The sequence below is a fragment of the Plectropomus leopardus genome, chromosome 18 (genome assembly GCF_008729295.1).
Source record: "Plectropomus leopardus isolate mb chromosome 18, YSFRI_Pleo_2.0, whole genome shotgun sequence".
In the NCBI taxonomy this organism is placed as follows: Eukaryota; Metazoa; Chordata; class Actinopteri; order Perciformes; family Serranidae; genus Plectropomus; species Plectropomus leopardus.
The window spans coordinates 565,868-587,361 of NC_056480.1; the positions used below are offsets into that span (position 1 = coordinate 565,868).

General features: G+C 37.6%; 1 pseudogene; it reads right to left on the reverse strand.

Annotated features, from left to right (window-relative positions):
- The window catches only part of LOC121957371, a 46,133-nt pseudogene that overhangs the window by 18,058 nt on the left and 6,581 nt on the right, over positions 1 to 21,494 (reverse strand).

Sequence of the window (21,494 nt, forward strand, 5' to 3'; positions counted from 1 at the left end):
TTCTAAAAAATTGCTTCCATGTTCAGATTAAAGATTTCAGTCAATAACATGTAAAGTGTAAAATGGTATTAATGTTAACAGCTGTCCATGTAGACAGACCTATATTAAATATAAAAAAATAATCTATGAAATATATTTAAAAAATAAATTTAAAAATATGCATAAACTGGTTACAACTATCAACCTCTTGTTTAAACGCTCATGTTGTTTCCACGACGATACGACCCTCCAGCATCACACGAACGCAGCATTACAACGCTGCTTCCAAAACTGCTCTGACCGTTACAGAAATACTTGTTCTTTTTTATTTTTATTCCTTTACTCCACAGCTCGAGCAGCGGACGGAGGAGAAAGAGAGACAGAGGCGGACTAAATCAGCGCTGTTGTTGTTCACACTTGTTACCTTTAGGGACCAGAGTGCATAACGAAAATGATTCTCTGGACTGTCTGTGGTCTGCACTCTGGGGGGAACAAACGTTTACCGTCGAAGGGAAACAGAAAACAAACAGTGGCGTCAGTGTCACCGAAGTCTGTTCAAATTCGCTGTTTCGTGTTTAGATTTAGAGTGTGAGGTCATGGTGCTCTGCAGGAAACGAAGAGATTTCGCTCTGCTGCACTGACCCCCCTCGGTGCAAATCCCCTCAAATGACTGTTTTTTTTATTTACAGAATTTCATCCATTCGGCCCAATAAAATTTGGAAAGTCTAAAAGAGCAGAATGATTTAATTATTCGATCCCGTTCCTGTGTGCAGGGAGCCGACAGGAGGTCGTGGACACGCATGCTGTTTCTGCGTAACGCCTTCCACATAAGCACGTGGAAGGGCAGGGAGACCCCAGAACAAAGCCATACCGCCAAATAACCTTAACTGCATAAAGTAAGAATATAACTGCAGACGAAGTTGAATATAAATAACTGCAAAGAAATGTTTTTCTTGACAAAGTGACTGAACTGTATTTTACGAGCTTGGAATGAGAACTGGTCGGGATTTTTCAGTTTTAAACTGAAAAGTTTTGCAGTAAAGTTGCAGCGATCAGACAAAGTTGCGGGGTCGTGCAGAATTCACGAAGATCGGTTGAATTTGTGTTATTTGTTGTGATCTCGACATCCTGGAGTGCCTGTTTTTTTTTGTCTTTTCCTTCTCTGGTCTGTTTCGCTCTCTGACCTTCTCTCTCTGGCCAGTTCGGATAATTTCTCCTCTCCGTGGGTTCATAACAACAGTAATAATCTCCTTTTGTTTGTTTTCATCACATCTTCTCATCACTTCCTGTCCTATTCCCTCTTGCAGGCTGTTCAGGCGTCTCCGTCACGTCCCTCATCCATCCGTCCATCACGTCCCCTCTCTCTCTGCAGTTGTGGGCGGCTGTGGATAATTCCTGGGGCTGTTGGTCCGGTCCAAACCTCTCAGAGTCATTACTGAGGCTTAATCCCTCGATGATGTCACCGCGGGGAGATCACTGGTGTGTTTTGTCGAGGTGATCGCCACAACTGTGTGTGGGTGTGTGTGTGTGTGTGTGTGTGTGTGTGTGTGTGTGTGTGTGGGAAAACATGTTTGAGAGGAAGCAGGACATGTGCGGTGAGGTGATTCCTCCGTGTGTGTGTGTGTGTGTGTGTGTGTGTGTGTGTGTGTGTGTGTGTGTACCAATAAAGCAGCGAGTCTTTTCATCTCGGTGACAGTTTGGGTTTTGACTGATTTAGAAAGTGAAGCTGAGTGTTTTCTTTGTTCGGCGGCCCGCTCTCTCTCTCTCTCTCTCTTTGTCTCCTCAACACGACTCTCACAAATACCGACGCAATTAGTAATTTTCCACTTCTTTAATGCCTTCTGCTGCTGATTGATCGCACATGTTTGAGGACAGACTGATGAACCAGTGTTGCAGAGGTTACTGGTTTATGGAGCGTAAGGAGAAGTAATGGTCACCAAGTCGATGGAGTACTTCCTTTTTCTGCTACTTTTACTTCAGTATTATACTTTACTTCCCTACATTTGACAACTTGAGCAAGTTTTCAGATTCAATGTATCAATACAAAATAAAAACAGCTAATAAATGCTGATATATTATTATGGATTATTATGGATATTATGGATCTACCCAACCGTACATAAAGTTCTTAAAAATAAGCGCCACCTTTACCAGCTACATTTACCCTTTAAAATCTGAGCTTTTTTTAAACATTTCTTTTTAAAAATGTGGAAAGAAAGCATGAGCAACAGAAGAAGAAATTACCCCAAAATTAATTAATTAAAATTAAATTTGAAAAAAAAAAAAAAAAAAAAAAAAAGACCTGAAAATTCTTAAAAACCAACCAAACAAAACAAAACAACAAGGAAATGACCTGGAAAAAAATCCTAAAATTTTACAGTATTTATGCAAAATAATGACATGTTAAATATGAAATTACCATAACTAAAATATTTTTTCCTAGATTTTTTTTTATAACCCAATTTTATTTTAAATATGTTTCCCTAAATTTAATAAAACAAAACAAAAAAAAAACTATCAAGGAAATGAACTTAAAATTTAAGGTCTTAAACTTTTTACAGTATTTCTGTAATATAATGTTAAATGTGTAATTTTGGTAATTAAAAAATTTAGTTTTCCCCTAGATTTTTCTTTTTTTAACCTAGCTTTTTAAAAACAATTTTCAAAATGTACTAATTTTTTAAATCGTGTTATATTTCCCCCCTTGTTTCTGAAAGAAATCAAACCAATTTGCTCTGGGTTCAAATATTTAAACAAATCAGTTTATTTTAATAATATTTTATTTTAAATTTAAATTTAATTTTAATATCTACACTTCTTATTAACAGACCCCAGTGCATCAACTGTAGTTTTAAAAAGATAAAAATAATAATATAGGAAACAGTGGTAAAAATCAATTAATCAACCTTTTTTTTCATTTAAAGTGTGGTATTTAACACGTGTAAAGGATCTGAAAACGTCCTCCTCTGCTGCTCTTTTTGGTCCCAGAATCTGTTTGAAGTTGTTAATCTGCCACCTGACTGACCTGATTCCTCCTAAAGAGACTTTGTTGCTACGTAGCAGTTTATGTTTGTCCAACAAACCAGTGAGACGGATGATCCGATGCTGTTTGTGTTGCTAAACCCGTCTCTAACGGCACACCCTGTCAATGATCTGCCGAGGCTCGAGGAGGGACGGAAATAAACATTAAATCTGGTCTGAGAGGAAATGAAAGAGAGGAGATGAGGTGTTTCTGTCCCGAGTTCATCCAACCGAGATGCAGCTTGTTTTTTTTCTGTTTTTATCAGACAGAAAGTTGGTTCATTAATAAGAGGATTCAGAGAGATCAGGGTAGATTTTGGTGCATATCCATGAAGGAATGGTTTTGTTTTGTGTATGTGTTTTTTTTTTTATTGTTTGTTTTTTTTCTTAGAATTACTATTTTTATTTATGTAACTTTTTAATTAGTATACATTTTTTTAATTTATATATAATTCCTTTAAAGTGATTACTTAAACAGATTTTTGTTGCTCATTTTTTTGTGCACATTTATTTGATTTTTGTAAGTTTTTGTTCAAAGTTTTTCAATTAAACCCTTCATTTTGCAAACCAAAAAATTGCTTCTTAAACTGCCTTTTTTTTGATACTTCTGTAATTACAGTCCTCTGTATCATCTGCTTTATTTCGTGAACTTGTAATTTAAAAAATGTTTTATATGAATTAAAATGAGCTTTGACAACACATTATGATGTATGTAAATTCCTCTTTGGATTAATAAAAGTCTTAAAAAAAAAACAATTCTAGTTTTTTCTTATGTTACTTTTAAAAAAAACACACCAATAATAATAATTAATATTTTTTTCTGCAACCTTTGTTTCATAATTATAAAAAAAAGTATATAGTTTTTTTAAAAATATATTTTTTCCTTGTTATTTGATAATATTTTAAATGATTTTCTCTCTTTATCTCTCTTTTTAGCTAAGGTCATTTTCTTTTCTTTTTTGTAAATTGTGGAGCATTTCATGCCAAGTTGCTCACTGCCCCCCCCCACCCCCCCCCCCCCCATGTTAAAAAATAAATAAATAAATAAATAAAAATCAAGCAGTTCTCTTATGTTTTAGAGGTTTAAATGAAAAAAAAAAAATCGTTGATGATCCAAAAGGGTTAAAAAAGGTTTCAAAGGGTTAAAAACTGATGTGCGTGCATAAATGACACCTCTATTCATAATATATTTCTGACCGCAGCTCTTTTTCCTCCTAAATGTGTCTCATATAAACTTTGTTGATCCAGTCAGAGTCAACACCGAGCTGTTTGTTATCGTGTCTGTCGATCTGCGAGCACAAACTGTTTAAAATTCGGATAAAACAAGACGACGTATTATCAACATCGGGACCCGGAGACACGTTAATGTTGTGGATTATTTGAAAACACGGATTATTTATTGAACTCTAAAACAGCTGGATAACGACTTGAATGTGTGTGTTTTTGTTTTCTGAGGAGACAAACTTTTTCTTTTAAATTTAGTCTTTGAGTCGACACCTTGAACCTGAACTTCTTCTTATGTTGTGATCTTATCTTCAATTTATCAAATTTTAACATCATTAGTTTTAAAAAGGTTTTCTGTGTTGCATGAATCTCATTTTATCTCCTGTTTTGTGCAGAATGTGACTTTAAGGATTATTGTCACCTCTTTAAATGTTGCATTTTCCTTAATTTTTATGGATTTTTTACACTCTATTTTTAGCCTTTTTTTTTAAAAAAAAAAAAAAAAAAAAGTCTATCAGTTTCATATATTTTATTTCTCATATTATGTGCATGTGCTGTGCATTCAATTTTCATCCTTATTTTAAGCAAAATTTCCAAGTGTTTTTTATCCATGTGAAAATGCATTCTATCCTTTCTATTTGGATTTTATTTTGTTTTTACATGCAGGTTTTATTATGTCTTTTTATGTCTTCTATGTCTTTTGATGTGAAACACTTGGTGCATGTAAATTTATTTCTCTTGTAAAGCATGTTGGGCTGCATGTCTTCTATTAAAGGTGCTATGCAAATAAAGTTTATTATTGTTATTATTAGTAATTATTTTAATGACACAAGTCTAAATATCAGCACCTTTTTGCTTTATATTATTTGACTTTTTTCCTGATATTTTTGTTGTTTTCTTATTGTTGTATCTGTAAGATGACCTTGAGTGTCTTTAAAGGCGACCATAAATAAAATGTATTATTATTTTTATTATTAAATTAAATTGAAGGTCATGACAATCAATAAATACTCATTAGAATAATGAAAATCTTACCGAGATTACTTTTTTAGGACATGTTGTTTGGATGAGAGAGAGAGAAGTTTTTTTGGGTATTTTTTTTATAAGTTTTTTATAAAATATAAAATGCTCACTGACTATAGAATTTAGGTCTTTATATTACTTATTTTCTGCCACTTCTTTTTCGAGCAGCACCTGAAGCAAACGCTGAATGAGGTTTTGTGTACTTTCAGCTGCACTCAGCGACCCGAGCGTGCAAATAACGTTTCTCATAAACATACGTGAGGAAAAAAACCTCCGGAGCTGCTGAGTAATGAAGTTTAGATAATGACGACGCAGTGAGTCAGAATATGTTTAATTTGGCTTTTTTGATCCAGTCATCACCAAAAAGAGTCAATTTCTTTTCCAGGGAAGAAATTTGTTCTTGTCGACATCTTGAGGCTCCCAGATGATTACTGTGGATTAACCCTTTAGGGCCCACATTCATATTATGCACTCTCATATCGCTCTGCGCTTTAAAAAAAAAAAAAAAAATCACACAAAAAATCTATTTTTTTTCAATAAACTACATGCTAAGTTAATTTTATTTTAATTATCACAGCCTGGGATATTTCAATGATTAGCAGCAACATTTTTCTTTTTTTTCATTTTCTACCTTCATTGAGCTAATTTTTTGTCCAACATCAGTCCTAATCATAAATGTCAAATATTCATTATTTTGCAGAATTTTAACCCTTTAAATGCTGTGTGTTTGTCATGTTGCTTCTATATTTTTAGATAAAAAACAAAACAAAAAAAATGTAATTATTTGTAATATTCTACATGCTAAGTAGATTTTTGATGATCACAGCCTGAGATATGTCAATGATTAACAGCAACACTGATGTTTTAAATTTTTTTTTTTACAAAAAAAAATACACAAATTCAAAATGCACTTTTCAAAATCACACTTACTATTTTTTTTACTCACTTTTCACAACATCAGTGCTAATCATAAATATCAAATATTCATTCATTTTCAGAATTTCAACCCCTTAAATGCTATTTCTTTTTTGTCATGATGCCACTTTGTTTTTGGTGGAAAAAAAAAGAAGAATTATTTTCAATATGCTACATGCTAAATAGATTTTATTTTGATGATTATAGTGGAATTAGCTGGTGTTTCTCCATAAAATGTTAAAAATAGTGTATTTTCGACTTATTGTAGGAGCTGAGCTGGAAATTCACAGATCAAACAAAAACACACAATCTTGCATGAACACAGCCTAAAACTATAAGCTTCAGTTTGCTTTTATCTGGTGTGCAGATGTATCAGATTTGGAGCTACTGAAGTCTCTGAATCCTCCTTAAATTTATCGTTTTTTGTCTGAATATTGTTATCGTGGTTGCCATGGAAAAGACACCTGATCTGCACAGAGAGCTGCCACTTAAAACACAATCTTTATCCAAACTCTCTGAATTTATTACATCTAACCTGGCGTTCAATTTAAGGTTCAATAATTCCTCCTGGAGACTTTCTCCATCTGTCCAAATCCTCAGGTCCCGTTTGCATAATGTGTCTCCTTTTTTTCTTTAATTTGAAATCAAAAGAAGAAGAGCTCTGGTCTGATTATCTGCGGGTCAAAGGTCACACTCACAGCAGAGGTTGTTTAAGGTGATGCAGACCTCGTCGTCATGTTTTAATGCCCCCTGAGGATGTTAAGTAATCTTCAGAGACAGTTTTTCCTCTCAATATCACCGGATGTATGATTATTTTGACCCTTCGAGCAGCTCTGAATGCGGGACCTCCACGACTCCGTGAGAGCAAACTCCGAGCCACGACTGTCGACAAACACATCTGCTGTCTGAATCAGCTCAAGAAATATGTGTGTGTTCATCTGATTCTGCCGTTGTTCAAATTGCGGACAAAAACTGTATTTATACCTCCTTAAAACAGTCATTTGTTTACTTTACTTTCATGTATCTTTCTTTACTTTCAGAGTTCCTCCAAAAAAAAACAACAACCACTTTTTTCACGCCCCCCTGTGTGTGAAACTGACCCCAAATACACTCTTAGACATCTTTAAGAGACTCACCGAGCTTTCAGCCACCTCCACCGTGAACCGATCGAGTCAAAAAACCCGAGACTTTCACCCTGGAGACCGCAGTTTGTGTCTTCTGTGAAACCGAAACTCAGCATGTTTTGATGTAATGTCATGTGATTTATGCCCTGATTAGACGAGAACGGCCCGACTAAAAAAGGGAAAAAAATTCCTTTGTGTTTTTAAGGAAAATCTGCATGACTGCAAGTCTACAAATGAAGAAGGACATTTTTTTCTCAAAGGTGGAACTGTGTTATAATATATTTGGGCGGTTAAGTGATATTGGTTGTTGTAAAAAAAAAACCCAAAAAACCCAGAAAATGTTTAAATATGATTGACCCCGCTTTGGGGATAGTGTCTGTCTTTTTGTAATTTTTGAAAAAATATTAAAATATTGTTATTATTATTATTTTTTTCATTATTGGTATTTTTTACTCTTTTGTATCATTATTTTTTACCTTAAATTATTATTGTTGTTATCCATTTATTTGTATTATCATTATCATACTCAGTCAGGATCAGTGTGTATTTGTACCTGGCTGGTGAAGGTGATGTAGTAGGTGTCGTACTGGACGCGAGGCGGAGTCCAGACAGAGTGACGGACGTCTCTGTGATGTCTCTGGCGCTCAGCTGAGGAACCCCCGACATGACTGCAGAGAAGGACAAAAAAGACAAAGTTAAAACTGTGTTTCTGTGTCTCCTTACAGACAAAAATCACAGGAAAGTTATATTTGTGATACTCCAAAATATCACAGATGTGACGAGACTAAACTGAATTAATTACTAATTAATTATTTATTTTAAGAGAAATTGATTCTTTTACCAAAAATTTTTCAATCAATACCAAAAAAAAAAGGAAAAGGGTGAAACTTATTTTTGTCCATCCTAAATTAACCGAAGGATAACCTGGAATAACAGCAACACCAAAGAAATAAAATCAATGAATTAAAAACAAAAAAACCCAAAACGAAAACCATTATACTATAAAATGTAATCACAATACATTTACATTACTATTTATCATTTTACATTTTAAGGCAACAAAATTTCGACTCATCACTGTGTTTAATTACCAAAGCTTTTTTTATTTATTTCTTTTTATCTTTTTTTTTTTTTTTTACTATTATCTTTATTTGTTCAAAATGAAATAAACTCAAACCTGATATACATTTATATTTTAAATTCATTCTCACTTTAAATGTTTCCAAAGTGGATAACACTCTTAAATTATAATTTTCCTCTCTGAATTTTAAAAAAAAAAGGCTTTTGTTAATTCAAAAGAGTCCGAATGCACCGCCGTCAGGCTTGTTTGTATCTGCTCCATCCTCACTTCCTCAATGGCCAGTCAAAAAGTAAAATTCAAAATCAAATTAATTTAAATGTGCTACACGGATATGCATCGCTGCTCCAGAAAAGGCAAACAAATCTTCTTTTCTCCTCCTGAGTTTTCCATGAAAAATAACTTTTCCTCCCCTGTGTCTCTTTTCCTCCTCGTGTGATTGATGCAGTGGAACAACTGACCCCGCAGGCCTCCGTACGTACAGTGTTTTCACTGAAACTGAGACGTCCACCTTTACAAAAACAGAGTGATGTATGTATCAGCGTCTGGCACTAAACCGTCGGCCGTTTGCTAACTGGCACCGAAACATCGAAGCGAACTGTTCAATCTGATCTGCTGCCTGAAAGTGAAGCCGTTCAGACTCTGAAGATGTTTTTGTCATTAAGGTTTGATGCAGGCTCGAGATTTCGGGGCCAGATTCGGTTCGGATCAGTGAGAGGAAGCTGAACGTCTTTGTGATCAAACTATAGATTTGACTTAAATTAATTTCTGTTGCAATTTCGTCCCACGTTTGCATTTCTGTTTGCTGTTATTTGTGGATTAAATTAACCGTTTAGTTTGTGTTTTCTAAGCCTCAGAGGTATCACAGTATTACAGTATATACCAGAGTATTTATATGCTTTTCAATATCGTCCTAAACACGTGCTCCTCTGTCTATTTAACTCAATGTATGTAGTGCACAGCACGCACCACCAGAGCTCAGTCTGAGGTCTTTACTGGTAGAAGGAAATGTTTTTGCGTGTAACTCGGTGAATTAAGGATTTATTTTGATGAAACCGGAGCTGGGGATCGTTGGAACAGTGGACTAACTAACTAGATTACGAACAAGAGTAACCAAAACGGTTTGGGTGAGTTTTATTTTGTTTCTGTCAAGTTTGACTAAATTGTGTTTTACAACGAGGCAATTAAGACTCGTCCGTCTTCTGTGTCCGTGAGAAAGTTAAATTCAAAAGGTGCACAGTTTTATTTCTCTGTTTTATAAGGAAAATAGATGTGGGAAAATTAGTTTTCTTAAAATGTTGTGGGTTTCTAGGGCTCTAGACATTTCTAGGATTTTAGGACATTTCTAGGATCTTTGGACTTTTCTAGGATCTTTTGAGGTTTCTAGGATTTTACGATTTTTCTAGGATTATAGGACATTTCTATGATTTTTTGGAAAATTGTAGGATTTTAGGACTTTTTCTAGGATATTTGGATGTTTCTGGAATTTTGACATTTTTTTGACATTTGTAGGATTTTAGGACATTTGTAGGATTTTAGTTCATTTGCAGATTTTTAGGACTTTCTAGTATTATAGGACAGACGTATCTAGAATTTTAGGATGTTTTGGGAAATATCTATGATTTTAAGAAGTTTCTTGGATTTTAAGACATCTCTAAGATTTTGGGACATTTGAAGGATTTTAGGACATTTCTATGATTATAGTACATATCTAGGATTTTAGGACATTTCTATGATTGTGGGACATTAGGGGCTTAGCTAGGACCTCTGTTTGGGGGTGTGGGGGATCCTCCACTGTCACCTTTTCTTTTTTTGGTAAACAAACTCTATTTTGATGCTGTTTTATGCACTCTGATACCTCATGTATACTACTAAAAGTGCAAAACAATTCTCAGTGTGAATCACTTTTTTTTTTTTTATTGTGAATTAGAAATCAGGGGCCAAATTGGGCCCACGGGAGGGAAAGGGAAAAGCTTTTTGTGCAACTGGTCTCAGGAGTATTTTTATTTTTTTTACTGTGGTATAAGTACAAGATCTGAGAGATCTTTTGTGGACGGAAGAGTTCTATTCTCCTCTATTTTATGAAGAAACACTTATTCTCGCAGTTTTGGGACATATTTTATGAGCATGGGAATCGTTTTATCCTGTCATGTTGCATCTGCGTTCACATTCATCACTGTCTGACAGAAAGTGCAGCTGACTGAACCACAGAGTGGAACATGTGTCGGTGTGCGGAGCTGCCAGCACGCCGCTCTCAGCCTGGCAGCGCCACACGGCTGCTGATGTATGACTGCACACGGCGAAGGCGTCCTCAATAATAATTCACAGGTCCGCTTTAACTGCACGAGTTTCTCATAAAACGAATGCTGAAAAATTCTCTGCTCAGTGGGTCAGCGAGAGTCTGACGTCATGTTTCCCGTTACCAATTACCAAAGTAAAACTTCACATTCGCACTGGGGGCGTGTGGCCGGCTACAAACACATGCGTTCAGAAACCGCTGCAGAAATTTTACACAAACTCTATAAAAGACGCATGAGGATGACGTTTTTCCAGTTTATAGGAAGATTCTCAAGATGCTGCAACAGAAACAAATTATCAGCAGCAGAAACTCTTCGTCACTGCATCACATCTTTAAATATTATTTATGTGATTTTTTCTTTAGTTTTGAGTCTTTCTGAGTTTTATCAGCCTGTCAGTGCTCTGACGTTAAAACAGAGTCTGCAGCGATGGGAGCGGCTCTGTGAGAAGAATTTTCTGAGGAGGAGCGAGGAGCATCCCGGGACTCTGATGTCCCACTCTCTGAAATCTTGGATCTGGACTCGACTGGAGGTCTGTAGCCAGAGGTGAAAGGAAGTATTCAGATCCTTTACTTAAGTAAAAAGTACTAATACCACACTGTGCAAACACTACACTACAAGCATTCAAAGCATTTAAAGCTTTGAAATATTGAGCATATTGGTTCGATGTCTTTCAGAAACAAAAAGACAATCAGCAATTTGGCTAGAAATGTGACAACGAAATTACCTCAAAAAAATTAACTAAAAAGAGAGAGAGAATCATTATCATATTAATAATTTATACAATTCACAGAATTTTTTTTATTTTTTTTGTCAGCACTTTTTCAAGTCATATCCTGTTTTGTTGTTTAACCTTTCTTTTTTTGGCTAATTTTCTCATAACTTTTACTAATTTCTTATTAATTTTGGGGTCATTACCTGAAAATTAATTTTAAATAATGGGGAAATTAAAAAAAAAAGGAAAAATGTCCAGAAAACCATATTCAAAATTATTATAAAATCATTAGATTTTTAGCTCTTTTTTGAGTCATTTTTCTCCAGGTTATTTTCATGTTACCGCTACTTCTTTTTATTTATTAACTGTTTACTGATTTCTTGCTAATTTTTAAGTTCTCCTCATGTTTTTGCAGGAAATCAAAGCAGTTTGCTCAGGTTTGGCACAGCAGTTTATTTGATAGATTTAATTGTAATGCACCACTGATCTTTAACTCAACCTGTCTTCTGTCAGGCTTTAAAAACATTTGCACAGTTTGAATTCTGGTATTTTGGCACAAACTTGCCTTAAAGCAGGTGGATGGAAACATACTGCTGCCCACTTATCTCTCTCCTGCTGAGGCCTCAGATTTTTGGGGACTTCCCTCCTTGTGTTTCAATCAGAGGTCGGTCACATTTGGGGAAACACTTAACACACTCTCTCACACACACACGTGTCCCGTGTCAGCCTCGGCACAGGAAGCCGTTACACAGCAGCAGTCTCAGGGGGTTTTATGGGCAGCGGATCTGGACCCCGCTGCTCCGGTAATGAAACAGTTCCCTCCCTGGGATCAGCTGGACCGGGCCCCAAACACACGAGCTAATGTGCTAACGTAACTCGGCAACAACAAGGAGGACGAAATAAAACAACAAAACAGCAACACGACTCAAATAAAGATTCAGCAGATTGAATGAAAACAACCTCAGTACTCAATGAAATAAAAACTTTACAAGTTTGTTGAGCAGACTTTGGAGAAACGATGAGATCACTGACGGACTGTTTGATGCATTTTACGCACTTTTCATTTCTTCAGTTTTTGATAATTTTTGCTGTCTTCATGCACATGGAATACATTTTTGCAAGATTTTGTATTTTTGTTTATTCTTGGCGTTTCCAGCTCAGCTCCTACAATAAGTCTAAAATACACTGTGGAAACTAAATAGTTACATTCAGACTGTTCAGGTCCAAAAATGCTCCATTGAAACCCATTCAAACTGACATTTTTGATCCCACAGCCATCAGAGCAGAAAAACAGGACTTGTATTATTTCTGGGTGTCATTCTGGGCTTTTGACTCTGAATTTGTCATTTTGACTATTTTCCACCTGATGAGGTCATTTTGACCATATGGAGGAAATACATGCTATTTCCACTAGGTTACCTGTTACAATCAATGTAGCTGCTGATCACTGACATATCCCAGACTGTGAATATCAAAAAAACTACTTTGTATATCATATACTGAAAATAACATTTTTTTGTGTGTGTGTGTGTTTTTTTTTTGTCTAAAAACATAGTGGCATCATGACAAAAACCTGGCATTTTAAGGTAAGTATCCTTAAAATGTATATTTAATATAAGTGGTTGGGAGTGATGATGGTTAAAAATATAAACTCAAAAGTAGAAAATAAAACTGATGTATAATATTTTGTTAAAGCTTGATTTTGAAAAGCACATTTTGTGCGCAGAGCGATACCAGCATGTGTGACATTAAAGCGGGACCTAAAGGGTTAACTTACTGAATGAACAAACCTCAAATCTTGGCATTTATATGTTTCTGTAAACCACAGATATGTTACATTTTTATGTTTCTTTGGTATCATATCAACTTTTCTAAAGTGGTGTCGTGTAAGCTGACTTTGTCATGGAGGTGGAGGAGATGCTGGATGGTGTGACGCCTGCCAGGCTACAGGCCACTGACAGAGTTATAAAAAAACCCCAAAAACTGCTGATTTTTGGCGATCCTGCACTGCTTTTCCCACAAAAAGTGAATATTTTAAACCAAAACACGACCTTTTCCTAACCAGAACAAAGCGGTTTTATGCCTAAAGTTATTATGCAGCGTTGTGGAAAGTTTTCTGTACAAATGTTATGTGTGTGTTTTGCAGAAAATTTACAAAGCCAAAATTTATTCTGGCAGTTGGGTTGATATTACAACACCTTTTTTTTTTTAAAATCATCAGCAGTAGTGGAGAGTGCATTTATTCAAGTTAGTCAAAGTTTAAGAAATTCAACTTAGTGTGATTTCAGTCAAACTAACATGTTAAAAGTCCAGTTTTAGTCAAACTAACACAGTTTTTCTGACATCATGTAAGCCTGCTGCGTGATATCAAAGTGTTTGAATAAATGTACTCATTACATGTGTACTCGTTACATCCCTCCTCTGACAGACTGGACGTTGTTATGCAGACCTTCATTCAGTATATTTGGGATTTGTCAGGTTTGACTCACCGATATCGCAGTTGGGTCCGGTCATGCCGTCCTCACACTGGCTGCAGTCCGGTCCGGTGAACCCCCTCCGGCACACACGCACTTCCCTTTGACGCACCTCCCCTTGTTGTTGCAGTTGGTGGGGCAGCCTTTGGCGCCGCAGTCCGGCCCGACGAAGCCAACGTCACAAACGCACTTCCCGTTCACGCACTTCCCGCGGTTGTTGCAGTTTTTGGGACAAGCTTTTACAGAGCAGTCGCTCCGGTGAATCCATCATCGCAAATGCACTGTCCGTTCACGCACTTCCCGCGGTTGTTGCAGTTTTTGGGACAAGCTTTTGCAGAGCAGTCCGCTCCGGTGAATCCATCATCGCAAACGCACTGTCCGTTCACGCACTTCCCGCGGTTGTTGCAGTTTTTGGGACAAGCTTTTGCAGAGCAGTCTGCTCCGGTGAATCCATCATCGCAAACGCACTGTCCGTTCACGCAGCGCCCCCTGCTGTTGCAGTTTCCGGGACAGGAAGTCTCAGCAGTCAGTCGTCGCCGGTGAAGCCGCTGTCGCACACACATTTACCGTCAATGCACCTGCCGCGGTCGTAGCAGTCGTTCGGGCACGTTTTCTCAGAGCAGTCTGGCCCGCCGAATCCCTCATCGCAAACGCACTCTCCGTTGACGCAGCGCCCCCTGCTGTTGCAGTTTTCAGGACAGGCGGCCTCGGAGCAGTCTGCACCGGTGAACCCGCTGTCGCACACGCATTTACCGTTCACACACACCTGCCGCGGTTGTTGCAGTTATCAGGACACGTCTGCTTTGAGCAGTCTGGTCCGGTGAATCCAGGATTGCACACACACTGTCCGTTCACGCAGCGCCCCCTGTTGTTGCAGTTTCCTGGACATGAATCCGCAGAGCAGTCCGCGCCGGTGGACCCGCTGTCGCACACACATTTCCCGTACACAGCGTCCGCGGTCGCTGCAGTTGTTCGGACACGCCCTCTTGGAGCAGTCCGGACCGGTGAATCCTGGATTACACACACACTGTCCGTTCACGCAGCGCCCCCTGTTGTTGCAGTTTCCAGGACAGGATGCGTCCGAGCAGCTGGGTCCAGCGAATCCGGCGTCGCACACGCACCTGCCGTTCACACACCTGCCGCGGTCGTTGCAGTCGTCCGGGCAGCTCTTCTGTGAGCAGTCGGGGCCGGAGAAACCAGGGTCGCACACACACTGTCCGTTCACACACCGCCCGTTGTCGTTGCAGTTTCCGGGACAGTTGGACACGCTGCAGTCCGGCCCGCTGAAACCAGGGAAGCAGACGCACTTTCCATCCACGCAGCGCCCCTGATCGCTACACTCGTTGGGACACTCGATCTCTGGTTTGATGGAGCAACCGGCACCTGAAGCAGAGGGACAGAGGACAGACGGGTTTGACATAGAGGACACGGAGACACACCGACTACTTCTTTCTCGTAATATTTTTTCAAACCATAACTGTTTTTTAAGCTATTGCATTTTGTAATGGGATGGATGTCCCGCTCTGTCGCTGGGTTAAAAAAATAATCTTAAAAAAGAGTGATCGGAAAAAGGAAAAAAAGAAATGTTATAATAAAAAATCATAATAATTTTGTAACATAATTTTTAATACATAATTATGATAATTATAAATATATATTTTTTTTCTCTAGACATTTTTCCCTAGCTTTTAATTTTTTTTCTTAATCTTCTAATTTATTGCAATTTGTAGAGCACTTCTTATTAAGTTGCTCATTGCCTGTTTTTCCCATGTAGTCTCACCAGTTTTCTAAATTTTCTCGGGTTGAAAGGTTTAAATTGGAAGGTTTTTTTTTATTTTGTTTTGTTTGTCTAATTTGGTCTAATAATATATTCACATTTTTGCTGACTGTAGATAATTTTATAGCTCTATCATTTAAAATTTTTGTATAAAGTCTAAAAGTCAGTATGTTTAAATTAATGTTGAAATAAAAAAAGTGACAAATAGAAAAAAATACATTATAGATGTTTGATTCTGTCGGAACATCAAGAAGAAAAAAGACGGCTCAGACATCGTTTAAGGAGATAAACCAAAAGATTCACGAGAACGCGCACCAACCGAGGTAAAACTAAAAATTATAAATTTGTCTGCAACATTAAAATTGTTTGAAAATCATTTGGTGTAAGGCGCGAAATTAAAAATGTGCAGTCCATCCCGAGGATAGCTCTGACGAGGAAAACTGAGGAGGTTTACTGACTGACAACCACGTCCTCCCTCAGTCCTCACCTCACCTCCACCGGGGCAGCGACAGAAGCTTTGGTTTCCTGCAGCACAATATTCAAAGTTCATTTGAAGCACGTCTTGAATTATTTAGGACAGCATCCTCTTCATTCTTCAGTTTTTGGGGGGGGACGGAGGTCTAATCCACTCTAATTAGACTGAAACGCTGCTTTGTTTTCACTAATGAGCGGAGGGTGGAGGGGAGCTGCACTGGACTGGGAGGAGAAGGAGACTGAGATCACACTGGGCAGAGAGCAGCGGAGGACACACACACACACACACACACACACACACACACACACACATACACACACACTGTTAGCTCATGCTTTGAGCGCTGCCAGTTTTCTAATGGGATCAGTCCTGAGAGGTCAGCTCCACTCTGTCGGAGGATGTGAGTGATGGGCCGCATCGAATGTAAATCTGTCAAAACCAATTTAACTGACAGCACAGTCACGAGTACAAATACTCCAATACAGTAGGAAAAACACAGTATTTTTCAAATCTGGACCCTATTTTCACATGTTTTTGTGTCACGGTGACTCACGGAGACAACAATTTTTGAAACTGGTTCAGTACTAAGAGAACACCGCTGCAGCTACAGCAGTGAAACGGGCTGCAATGTAACCACTCTGGCCAACTGGCACTGTCAGTTTACGTTCACTTAAAGTGCTTGTTATGCCTCCAAGCCATAGCCGGGGAATTTCCCCATTTTTTGGCACAAACGTCCACATGGACTCAACAATGAACTGATAAGAATTTGATGGTCATAGGTTAAAGGTTGAAGATGCTGTGACCTTGCCATCTCATTGTTGTGAGTGCAATATTTCAAGACAACTTAAAGAAATGTCTTCAAATTTGGCACAAACGTCCTAATGGACTCAATTATGAACTGATAAGAATTTGGTGGTCAAAGGTTGAAGATACTGTGACCTTGTCTTATCATTCTTGTGAGGTCAATACCTCAAGACGACTTAAAATGTCATCATATTTGGCACAAATGTCAACTTGGGCTCAACGATGCACCTCTAAGAATTTGGTAGTCATAGGTCACTGTGACCTTGTATGTCTCATTCTTGCGAATGCAATATCTCAAGAATGCCTTGAGAGAGTTTCCTCAAATTTGACACAAACGTTCACTTTGACTCAACAATTAACTCATAAGAATCTGGTGGTCAAAGTTAGTCAAGGATATGGTGACCTTGCATCCAGTTCATTCCTAAATATCTTTGAATGTCAAGAGGGCTTTATGGAATATCCTCGAATTTGGCACAAACGTTCACCTGGACTCATGAATGCATTGATTAGAATTTGGTGGTCAAAGGCTGGTGTGACATGTTTTTGGCCATAAGTCAAGAATTCATTTGCTTATTATGACAAAATTTCACACAAATGACTAACAGGATCAAATGAAGAAATGATGATGTTTTATATCCAAAAGGTCAAAGGTCAACCTTACTGTGACATCATAATGTTCTACAAAAACACTTTTCTGTCTATTACTCAGCGTCATATCTCAGGATCTGTGGGGGAGACATTCGGTCAGATACTGAATTTGTGACAGTAATCCTGAAACCTCGAGGCGGTAGTTTTTTTTTTATGTGTTTTTATGTTTTTCTGGTTAGAAAAAATGAAATTGGAACAGCCAGAACAAGAGTTTAATTCTGACCTCCATAAAAACAAATTTTAAAGAATGTAAATACTTTGATTGTTTGATAAAGTTGTCATCAGTCTGGTGCAGCAGGTCACGCTTCAGTGCTGTGTGTGTGTGTGTGTGTGTGTGTGTGAGATGAGTCAGTGGGAGAGGAGAAGCAGCTACAGGCAGAAACAGTGAAGTAATATGAACTCATGCGATTGGCTGAAACAGAGACATGTGCTTGCGGTCGGGCCGATCGTGACTGAAAGTGTTACAACACGAAGAAAGATGAGAAATATACGGACTGTGAAGTGTGAGTCAGACCCGACATGTATTGATTTATGTTTTAACAATTACTGATTCATCGTCGTACAATAAGTTTCAAAGGAGCAGTGCAGCATGATTCATGTTTTGGTTCATGTCTTCCTGTTTCACATCCCTCAAAATTTTCCTCGGTGCTTTTATTACAGTATGTTTTAATCAGGATCTGGATTTGTCTTCTGGTGACTGACTTTTCTTCTAGCGCCACCTTTAGACCAAACATGCAACACTATCCAATAAAACAAAATATATCTTACCTCTTTTTTTTGTGTCTCTTTTACCAAATTAAGTCTGATTTTTTTTTTTTTTCAATTCAACCTTTCTGTAACCTTTATTTAACCTTTTTTTATACAGGTAATCTCATTTTACTCTGAGACACAGAACATTCAATATAACAACAATTAAGTACAGATAAGATTTATCTCAAGTGCTGAGCAGAAGTAGATTAAAAATACCTACAACAGGAACAGTTTCCAAAGATGATTCGGAAATTTGGAATCATTTTGGAGTTTGTGAGTGTGTGAGAGATTTGGAAAATGATGCACACATGTGAACACACTCAAAATTAACATTAAGGTGAAGACACATAAAGACACATTAGCATCGGGGCCGGAGCTCGATACTGTAAACAAAAAGCACCTCATATAGAAGTACATCATTTAAGGAGAATTAAAACTAGTGATCGAGACCATTAACTCCTTTGAAAAATGTCTAGAGGTAATAAATAAAGTGAAAAATAGGGTCATTTTCTTAATGACTTCTGAACAATTTGTTATTTTAAACAACTGAGGAGTCGCCCCCTGCTGGCCATTAGACAGAATACAGGTTTAAGGCACATCTGCATTTTTAATAATTCTTCATCGTACAGAAAATACTGTGCACAAATACAGTAAATACAGTTACTTCTTCTTTGGGGGTTTTACGCGTTGTCCTGCATATGTTCACAAATGGGCGAACTGTCACCATCAAAAGTATTATTATTAGCAATTAGTGGTTTGTGTTTGCAGTTTAACCGTAACTGTGTGGACGACTATCTGGATAACTTAGATGCTGAAGAAAACCTAAAAATGTGATGATTCTTCAGCAGGTTCTGCAGTGTGAATATTTAAAGTCTGAGAGAAAAATAACGAGGCGGTTCTACCTTTGCTCTCCTTGGAGGTGCAGCAGCCTCCGTCAGCTCCACATTTCTCCCTGAGGGACGACACCTCCCTCTCCAGCCTCTCCAGACGCTCCCGCAGGGCCGCGAACTCCACCTCACAGCCGCAGGACCCGGATCCAGAACCCGAACCCGACGGAACTAGTTTGATCTTATGGGTGAAGACCAGAGGAGAACCAGGTGTCAGGTCCAGTTCCTTACCTGAGAGATGAGAAAGAGTGTGAATCAACTTTTTGAACCTTGAGGAAAATGGTATAATTTCTTTGAAAAAAAAAAAGGGAAACAAGACAATAAGCACCCTGAGAAATAATTTTGAGAGGAAGAAGAGACTTTTTTTTCATTATGCAAGTCGAGAAAAAAGTCGAGATGGAGAGATTGACGTTAAAATGGCGAGAATAATGTTGAAATACAAGGTCGAGAAAAAAGTCGAAATGTTGAGAAAAAAGCTTGAAATTTAGAGAATAAATAAGCACTTTTTCCAAGTCTTGTCTTGTTATTTTTTCTAATTTTCCCCACTTTTTCCTATTTTTTAGGACTTTTTTTTTTTTTTTTACTAATTTCTTGCAAATTTTGGGCCCTTTTTTTCTGTTGTTGCACATTGCCTTCTTCCTATGCTTTTGAAAGATATTAATCCAATTTGCCCTAAGGGTTACAACTGGGAGGAAATCGAAACTGACAGACTCACTGAGGAAAAATTACATTTGTTAACAACAGATTTTCACTGTCAAACATTGTTAAAACCAGGATGACAAATCGAATAAACAGTTTTTTACCTCCCTGGCTGACATCAGCTGAATCCCCCTGAGTAGCGCAGCCGTCTGAAATCACCACCTGCAACAAAAACAATGAGGGAAAAATCATCGTCAGTATGTATTTTTTATGTTTGCTGCATCCAAAATCTAAAACTGTCCTGAACACAACCAGTGTGCATCCAAAAAATCCACTGTTAAAGGTTACTGTTAGTGTTGCGTTTAGATGCTTTTCATAAGCATTTAAACTTTTTAAACCTGAGCAAAATGTTTTTTGGTTTTTTTTTAAAGAAACAAAGCTAAAAGGCAATGAGTGCCTTGGAAAGAGATGTCACACAAATTGTGAGAAATTACAAGTCGGTGACAAGAACATGACCTAACATGACAAATATATATATATATATATATAATATATATATATATATAGTATAACCATTTAAACCATTTAAAATTTCTTTCAAAAACATGGAAAGTAGAAAATGAGCAACAAAAGAAGAAATGACCTCTAAATTATCAAGAAATTAGTAACTAGAACAAGAAATTTTCCTGAAAATTAGTTAAAAAACAGAAAAAGAAAAAGAAAATGACCAAAAAAGACCTTAAAAACTGCTTAAAAAATATAATAATTCTGTAACGTACTTTAAAATATCTAATTAGGACAATTATGAATATGGTTTACTACTGGTTTTTTTCAACTTGCAATTTGTGACTCTTTTCTTCCCATGTTGTTAATTTACTTTTTCCCATGTTTTTTAAATCAAGTGTTTAAATACTCATGAAAGCCATCTGAAAGCAGCGCAAGAAATGAAGTTGCTCCAGGTTTTAAAGGGTTAAACATTATGTGTCCATTCAAATCCCTACTTTAGTAAATGTAATGAGTATAATGTTGTAGTTACAGTATCAAAAGTTAATGAACACGTTTTTCCTTTTTCCTCCTGCAACTGCTGCATTGTTAAGGATGCGTCGATATTTTTATATGTTTCGTCTAATTTAGAGAGGATGAGCAGGTTTAGCTCACCTTGATGGAGTCTTGCTTGGCATCCCTCGGCGTCCTTTGACCTCTGACCTGTAACTCGTTGGACGCTGATGTGGTGAGGAGGGCGGGAGCAGCCAGGAGGAGGAGGAGGAGGAGGGAGGGGATGAAGGGAAACATCGCTGGGGTCAGAGCAGGAAAAAATCCTCCTCAGGTTGTTTAGGAAAAAAAGATGCAGAGGAAACGTGAGCTGATTGAAGCTGTTAGTTTGGTCGAAGCGAGGCCGATTCTTTCCAAAGATGAACGGATTAGAGACTCTGGAGCTGCAGGTGAAGCAGATCTCTGACAGCTGCTGTCGCTGCGGTCACATCCCACACAGCCAATGACATTTAACGCTCCTTTTCTCCTCCCGTCTCTCCTCCGTTCTCCGGGGATTTTTCCTCCTCTGGAACAAAGACAGAAATCACATTTAAATTTTGACATTAGCTCAGCGGACTCCACTTTGGTCACGATTAGCAGAAGTGGGGCCATTAGCTGTTTATGGGCTCGAC